This window comes from Magallana gigas, chromosome 6 (genome assembly GCF_963853765.1).
Source record: "Magallana gigas chromosome 6, xbMagGiga1.1, whole genome shotgun sequence".
NCBI classification, from domain to species: Eukaryota; Metazoa; Mollusca; class Bivalvia; order Ostreida; family Ostreidae; genus Magallana; species Magallana gigas.
The window spans coordinates 2,147,081-2,156,370 of NC_088858.1; the positions used below are offsets into that span (position 1 = coordinate 2,147,081).

At 34.2% G+C, this 9,290-nt stretch overlaps 1 long non-coding RNA gene across 1 annotated transcript; it reads left to right on the forward strand.

Moving 5' to 3' along the window:
- LOC136276301 (uncharacterized) lies at positions 1-8,963 on the forward strand. Its single transcript, XR_010714788.1, has 4 exons — positions 1-174; positions 648-976; positions 2,856-2,999; positions 8,832-8,963. It is a non-coding gene; the product is annotated as an uncharacterized lncRNA (long non-coding RNA).
- The last annotated feature ends 327 nt before the right edge of the window (positions 8,964-9,290 follow it).

Here is a 9,290-nt window from a genome sequence, read left to right on the forward strand (position 1 = left end):
TCAAAGTTTACGCTCTCCGGCGAAAGAAATTGGATCGAAGGGTCACAGACGTTCGGAATGAAATCACTGTTGTTTTCACTCGTTCTTTGTCTGGCACTGAACAAAGCTCATGGAATCTACGGAGGTTGTATGAGCTTTAGTAGCAGTACAAGCAACGTATCAGGACATATTGAGGTAAACTTATTATCTGTTTTTTTAAAGATGTATTATTAACAAAAACAATGGAACATTAGAGAGACTATATTGGTTTTTACAATATTGAAAATGAACATGCTTGTTATTGGTTGATAATGTTCATACCTTATGTGTATAAGATGTGTCAATTAAGCAAGGCGACATTCGTGTATTGTAAATTTCCTCGTTAGATGATGTAGTCTTTATCAAATAGGTTTTGGTTAAAATATTCAATATTTATATTTCAGAAGTATTCCACAGACTATGTAATTGGAGAAAAAAATGATGATTTTAAGGCCGATCGTGTTTTAAGGCCGATCATGTAATTTTGTTACATGTTTTAAATTGTATCTAGTAAATATATCCTGCATTATTTTTCTGAAGTATATATATATATATATATATATATATATATATATATATATATATATATATATATATATATATATATATATATATATATATATATATAGATTAAACTAACATTTTTAAATGGATGGCAACTTCATCGAGGCCCATGTTACAACTGCACAGAAAACGACGAAGGATCTGATGTCACAGCTCGACGAAAGCAATACATAAATGACACACATGACCCTTATGCTTTTGGAAAATGGTCATTAACAGAAGAATTTAGAAGCTTTGAAACTCTAAGGGAAAAAAATCTTACATATGAAATCAACAATAGGATGAGAAATGTTGTTCTTATGGTCAACACACACGAGCGCTGGGAATTGGAAAGCTCAGAAATTAATTTACTTTTGCCAATAAACATTAGCAAACCGTACCGAATGGATATAATGTAAGTATCCAAACTAACAAAAAATAGCATCAATCATATCTCATATGTTACACGGTGCTTGCGTTTTGAAAGTATACTGTTTGTTGGATAAATTAAGTGGTGTCACTTAGTTTTATTTCACATTCAAATAGCTTCAGGAAGGTTTAAAAAATGTCGAAACTCCATATACTCTATACGTACTCTATGTTGACTCTGAAATCAAGGTACATACTTTATCTTACTGATTCATAAAAACTCAAAGCTACTTAGAGTTTCGAGATTAGATTAAATATACATAATTATAAAAATCTTGTGTTTGATTTATCTTCCGTTATGCTTCAATATCAGGGTCTTATACATTTAGTACTTCAATACAGGGGCTTACTGATAGAAATCTTTAAGTCAAAGATATAGTATTGTCATCAGCTGTAAAGACAAAATCCGACTTCTTCGACAGAGAGAAGAAATATTCAGACGATGTAATTTATTTTGTATTAAATTGTAAAGTTACTTTGATTGAAGATTTGTATGCAAGCAATTCTCTTGTTCTTAAAACGGCGCATCGATGACTGAGTCTTATCAGTTTCGTTTTTGGCTCACCTGGGCTAAAATCTCAAGTGAGCTTTTCTGATAACTTTTTGTCCAAACAGTAAAAGTAAATATGAACAAACAATAACCTACCCAAACTAAACAAGAAAAAAAAAGGACAAATTATAATAAAGTTTAAAAATGACAATAGTACTGCCCAAACGTTTGATGCAATTTTAATCAAATTTGATTAAAAGTGTTTTATGTCACATTCTTGTCTTATTGTGCAGACGGTAAATTCGAGATATGGTCATTAAAATGGATAAATAGTCAAACATTAACAATCAGACTGATGATAAACGCCTTCCAATGAAGACGTTACCATACAAAAGTCAGATTCAGGAACAAATATATATATATTTTTTTTTGGGGGGGGGGGGGCTAACCAAATCAAAGTTCTGAAGTACTGTTTTTATGCATGAAGTGTACATTTAGTAAAGACTGGCAATTTCTCTTTCTTTCTCTCCCTCTCCTGTGTTTGCTTGAACTTTAGAAACGTAGTGTTTTTCGTGCAGAAACTGGTGAAACGAGGTTACGTTGTTTCTTTCTTGGATTTACTATCATTTATCTACTGTGTTTGATGTACGGCCGCCAAAACTTAAAAAAGATGATGACAATTTGCATTATGTATGAACGACACACATGTTAAATGTGCATGCGAAGTAAGGCAGCACCGAACGTGTCGGGCCTCGACCAAGCGTCTCGGTCCGTGCACAATTCACCCGATTTTTAAAAGGGAACACAACAACGAGTAAAATGACGCTTGCCAAGTGCCTCTAGGATGAACGAAAGCGCTTTAAATCAATATATCTATACTACTATATCAAAATAATAGACTCGAATTTTTGGTCTTTAATACCGAGAAATCGGAATAATACTGTCTTTTGTTTTATGTATTTTAAACATCATCATGATCATTGGTACTTGAAGATTACCAATTTGTTTTTATTTTTTCTCAGTTAAGCTTTGCTTATTAATAATCAACGAAAATTCCTCAAAAAGTCCCGGAAATCACCTGGATTTTTTGGATTTTACAATCTTGCGCTTGCGCAATACATTCACGCTAACGTGATCTTTTGTTTATGTTTCCACAATATCACATCTGCATGAATAAACTCAGAAATGATAATACAAATACGGGTAAATTTTCATTGGACTTCCAGAACCAGATAACAACAGAAGAAATTTAGCAATCTCAGTGTATCATTCATAGATATATTGCACTTAATTTTAAATATTTTAGTATACATTTTCCCTGTTTTGTGAAATTCGAACATGCTCTACGTTTCTTATTTTTATTGTGCTTTTCAAGGTTTGAAAACGTAATGGATGGGAATGTGACGAATATGGGCCGAGCTGTCCCAGCGTTTCTACAAGTATCAGTGGACCCATATGACCGGACTGATACAAAGAAACCAAACAGAAGTCCTGAGGTCTTGGTAAAACCGTATTACAGGTTGGTTAAGATTGCCATCTAAAAATGTTAGTTCAACAACACCCACTTATCGATTATATACATCCTAACATGGAATAAGGGGTCCAGTTACCTAATTTCCTTGCTCTCTCTCTCGACTCTCTCGGCGAATATTAGCACGATAAGTTGCAGGGCTAAATCATTCAAGATCTTTGCATATGAATAATTTTTCATTATCTTAAACAAAAGGTAATTTTCTATTGCTTTGATTTCCTTTTGATAATTGATTACATACAGTGTTCTTAATTAAATCTTTACAATAGCAAAAAGAACACCTAATTACTATTAACTTGAGAAATAAGGTAAAAATGGTGTTTAGGAGTACCTTACAATTCTGTATTTTCACATTTATTTCTTTGCTAGCAGTACATTCTTCACAAAAGTAAAATTTTAAATACCTTACAAATTTGTCTACGTACAGTGTTGTTTGAAATACGCCGACAAATGGAGAGAACTGTAATATCTTGGCAAATTTTGAGAATTTAACCCTAAATATAATTTTAAATTCAACAAATAGTTTGTAAAACAATTTCTATTTCTTTAAAACGCGTTTCAACTAATTTATTGTAACACTTCGGAAGAATGAATTACTCAAATGCTCTCCTCTTTATTTTACGGACGAGAAGCGATAATAAGGCGGTAGGCAGAGATAAAAGATTTAATGTGGGGTCGAATTTTTGCATAAGAATATACAATTCAATTCAATGGTTTATTGACATTACCATGTTGGCATACAGTCAAAATAAAATCAAATGACAGACAAACGAAAGAAAATTATAACATATAAAGGCTACAGCATGCAAGCCAGTTTTATACAATACTTCATAGTCCCTGGAACTGTTTTCTCTGCATAAAACATTTATCCAAGTAGATACATAGACGTTTCGTAGTATTATAATCACATGGATTAACAATTTCTATTATGGGATCGATACCACTGTACAATTTATCATTGAAAATATCACAATAATGAAATCGAAGATTGTCATACACAGGACAGTTAAGTACAAAATGTTTTTCATTTTCGACTAATAATTTACAAGCATAGCATAAACGTTTTTCCTTTGGTATAGTTGGTTTACAATATCTACCTGTTTCAATGAATAGTGAATGTGCACTTATTCTTAATCTTGTTAGAGATATACAGATTCAATCTTTAAAAATCTTCTTCTATAAAACTGCTCGGCAAGAAAAGCTGTAACTTGTGTGGAAACATCTTCATGTAGGGTAAATTCAAGTTTCTTCAAATCACGATCCTCAGGGCTAGGATGGAGTCACAATGGGGAGTCATTTTCTCGAAAACCGATCCGAAAGAAAAGCTGAACTGGTGTGAAAGCATTGTCCATTAGGGTATATTCAAGTTTGATAAAATCATGATCCCCAGGGGTAGGATGGGGGCCACAGTGGCGGGTTGAATTTTCACATCAGAATATATGGAGAAAAAACTACTTCTCAGAAACTGATTGGGCATAAACGCTGTAACCACACAGGAAGCATCCTTAGTAGGGAAATTCAAGTTTATTCAAATCATGATCCCGAGGGGGTGGGTGGGGCCACAATATAAGGGGGGGGGGTCACATTTTTACATAGGAATATATACAGGGAAAATCTTTAAAAATCATCTTCTTAAACAAAATTTGCCTAGAAATGCTGTAACTTTATTCAGTTCAAATAGTGTAGATTAAAATTTGTCAAAATCAAAATCCTCAGGAGTAAGGTTGGGCCACATGGGGGGGGGGGGGGGTGGTTGGTTGGTTCCAATTTTACAAAGGAAAGCATTTAAATTATTCACAAAAACACATAAGTTGATATATAAGGTTTGACTTACTAGCATATTCAAACATTTTGACATTGTTGATTCTTTAACATGTTGGATTATGGCCTCACAAGGGGTTCAAAGTTTGAGGTAGGTTTATAACCCATGTATAAACAGTTGTTTAAGATCTTCTCGAGAACTGAAGTGTTCTTTGTGATATGACTGTAAAATCGTCCAGTTACATAGGGGCTCAATGGTAAACATAAGAATATGCAGAGGAATCTTTTTAGGTCACCTGAGCCAAAGGCTCAAGTGAGCTTTTCTGATCACAATTTGTCCGTTGTCTGTCGTTGTCGTTGTCGTCGTCGTTGTTGTCGTCGTCGTTGTTGTAAACTTTTCACATTTTCATCTTCTTCTCAACAACCACTGGGCAGATTTCAACCAAATTTGGCACAAAGAACCACTAGGTGAAGGGGATTCAAGTTTGTTCAAATGAAGTGCCTCGCCCTCTTTAAAGGGGAGATAATTGAGAATTATTGAAAACTTGTTGGTATTTTTCAAAAATCTTCTTCTCAAAAACTATTTGGCCTGAAAAGCTTAAACTTGTGTGGAGGCATCCTCAGGGAGTGTAAATTCAAATTTGTTCAAATCATGGTCCCCGGGGGTAGGGAGGGGCCACAATTGGGGGATCAATTTTTACATAGGAATATATAGAGAAAATCTTTAAAAATCTTCTTCTCAAAAACTATCAGGCATGAAAAGCTCAAATTAAAATGGGAGCATCCTCAGGTAGTGTAGTTTCAAGTTTGTTCAAATCATGGTCCCCGGGGGTAGGGTGGGGCCACAATTGGGGGTCAAGTTTTACATAGGAATATATATAGAAAATCTTTAAAAATCTTCTGATGAAAAACAATTCGGCCTTAAAAGCTTAAACTTGTGTGGAGGCATTCTCGGGAAGTGTAGATTCAAATTTGTTCAAATCATGGTCCCCGGGGGTAGGGAGGGGCCACAAGAGGGGGATCAATTTTTACATAGGAATATATAGAGAAAATCTTTAAAAATCTTCTTCTCAAAAACTATAAGGCCAGGAAAGCTCAAATTTGAGTGGAAGCATCCTCAGATAGTGTAGATTCAAGTTTGTTCAAATCATGGTCCCCGGGGGTAGGGTGGGCCACAATTGGGGGATCAAGCTTTACATAGGAATATATAGAGAACATCTTTAAAAATCTTCTTCTCAAAAACTATAAGGCCTGAAAAGCTCAAATTAAAATGGAAGCATCCTCAGGAAGTGTAGATTCAAGTTTGTTCAAATCATGGTCCCCGGGGGTAGGGTGGGCCACAATTGGGGGATCAATTTTTACATAGGAATATATAGAGAAAATCTTTAAAAATCTTCTTCTCAAAAACTATAAGGCCAGGAAAGCTCAAATTTGAGTGGAAGCATCCTCAAATAGTGTAGATTCAAGTTTGTTTAAATCATGGTCCCCAGGGGTAGGGTGGGGCCACAATTGGGGGGATCAATTTTTACATAGGAATATATAGAGAAAATCTTTTAAAAAATTTCTTTTAAAAATTATATGGCCAAGAAAGCTCAAATTGGTGTGTAACCATCCTCAGATAATGTAGATTCTAGTTTGTTCAAATCATGGTCCCTGGGGGTAGGGCGGGGAAAATCTTTAAAAATCTTCTTTTAGAGACTTTTTGGCCAGAAAAGCATAAACTTGTGTAGCGGCATCCTCGGGTAGTGTAAATTCAAGTTTGCAAAATCACAGTCCCTAGTGGTAGGGCGGGACCGTGATGGCGGTTTGAATTTTTACATAGGAATCAAAACTCGGTACTTGATGTGAAAGCACAGGTTTTGCAGATTTAAGTTTGATGAAACCATGATTCCCTAGAGAAAAGTGGGGCCACGAAATGGAGGGGGGGGGGGGTATATAGGAATAGAGAAAAATCTTCTTACAGGTACAACAACAAAAGGGGCTTGGTATTTAACAAAAAGTAAGAGGTGGATTACGATTGGCAGATTTTCAATTTTTTTTTAGCAAGATCTACTGTACTCATTTGTCAGGATATTTTGATACTGTAATGCTAAATTGATCAGCATTAAGGCAATTGTTGCTCAGGTGAGCGATGTGGCCCCTGGGCCTCTTGTTTATATACAGGATGTATTATACGACTTTGTTCAGATATTTTGTATATGACTGCATAAAGCTGATTTTATTGTTGATTCTATTGTTGCTCAGATCGATGGGCAAGGTGGTCAATGGACCTCTTGTTTCATTTAGAGAATTATATGGCATACAGAACAAACAGATTGAAAAATGCTTAAAAACGATCAAAGATACCGTATCTCAAAAATTTGATCATTGACCTCATATAAATTTTATGTCAGCAGAGTAAGGTCAATATACTTAGTTTTATAATATAAATGTGTAAGCATTATCGTCATTCAGTCTTGGTTCAATTGACTACAAAATGGGCAGGGATTTGAAATCTGATAGAAGGAATTCGGACTGGAATATTTACTGCAAACGTATTATATTTAGGTGTACGATATTTGGCGGAAATTACCAGTAATTTTTCAACAAGTTGGCGTGAATTTGAAAATAGCGTATTTCTGAATGTGCCTCTTCTTGTGTATGTAGTAATGGCATTTAGCGATGTACTTGATTTGGCGGAAGTGGCTTTCCGCGAAAAATGCTAAAAAATACACAGCCAAATGTAATACGTTTTGCAGTATTCAAATTGTGGATGAAAACTTAATGCTTTGTATGAAAAAATGGCAATAACAAACTGTCAACCATCTCAAAATTCCCTAAAACGAAATACAAATTAAAAGCAGAGCAACAGGGACCTCTAAAAATATAGAGGTAGGATCAGGTGCCATGGAGGAGTGAGCATCTTCTGCTGACCGGTCACACCAGCCGTGTGCTCTTTGTCGTAATCGGGGAAATATTTTGTCACTGCAATTCATTAACTGTATTTCATTTTTTAAAGAGTTTAGCAATTTGTATTATTTTCACAATTAAGAAAATCTTAATCATATTGTAAAATTTTTAGGTATTTTTCTTACATTTTCAAAAATACTAAATGGCCATTAAATCAAAAAGAAGGACATGGGCCTTTTTTGAAAGTGAAAAATAACACTATCATGAAAGGTCTATAACACACAATAAATGTTTTTTCTTTATCACCAGTAGATTTTCTTTCATTCTGAGTAAACGCAATCCTTAAAGCGAGACATAATTGAATAATTATTTAACTGTATAACAATTTTAATCTGAAGAAAAATGCATCAAAATAAGAAATTCATTTACACGAGGCTGTCTCTGCATAGTTAACACAGTTGTGCGAGGCGTAATGTGTGCGCAAAACAGTGATATTCGCCGCCGAATGCCTAATACTATACACGTAATCCTCACTCTTATAACCCATAATTATGTTGGAGGTATGAATCATTTTTAATCTGAGATAAAGGGTAAGAGGTCAAAGCCAATATCCATGTTTCTTTTTTTCATTATAACACTTTGTTATTAGAGTTTTGCTCTTCACATGCTATTATATATAAACCAGGGGTTTGAGTCGATGGAATTTCGGATAGCCTTAAGACTTATATATGTCCATTAGAAATACAAACACAAGGTCAGCGTGTTGCAGTCCTTTTTTAAAAAGAACAGCAACTTGTTTTTTGATATAAATTCATGTCGATTAAAATATACATGTAGAAAAGTGTTGACTAGTGTAATTAGGAACATCAAGAAATAATTACGTTTTTATTTATTTTCTCCATTACAGTTGCCGCTCCTGAAATCTATCAAATTAACTCGGACTAAAGAAGCTTTAAAAATTATGCAACATTTACAAACTACATGTACGCTATACGGTCAAAATATTTGTAAAAGTCCTTCGAACAACTACTGCATAACACCATGGTTTTGTACAATAAAAATTCCTTATCATATAAAACCTTCAATCTAAAAGACTAACGCAAAAGATTATTTTCTGTAATCTTACATCTTCTTTTAAAGGATTTTTAAAAATTTTTCATTTTGTTTTAGTCTGGAAAACGAAAAGACGCATACAATTCACATACCAGCTGTTGATGATGATGATGATGTTATTGAATGTGCATTCTCTAGGTTTCTGGAAGCTGGGGCTTTTAATACACTTGTTAAAAATCTGACTAATACAAATATTATAATGATGAGTAAAAAGGTACGGTTATTTTTCACCTTTTTAAAAAAGATTAAGCACATTTAAGAAAAACATAGTCCTATCTTTTTTAATTCTCACTTTTCTTTGAATGATCGATTTAATGAGCAGAGGACAGTTACAGAATACTGACACTGTTTTATTTCTTTGTGAAGGATTGTGTGCTTACTATCAACCTCAATAATACAAGATTCAGCGTGGGCGACACTTTTGCTCTTCCAATCACAGTTAAGGACTTAACAAGGAAATTTATCGTGACATCGAGTGTCATATCCGCATATGGACGTACAGTAGGAAGAGTAACT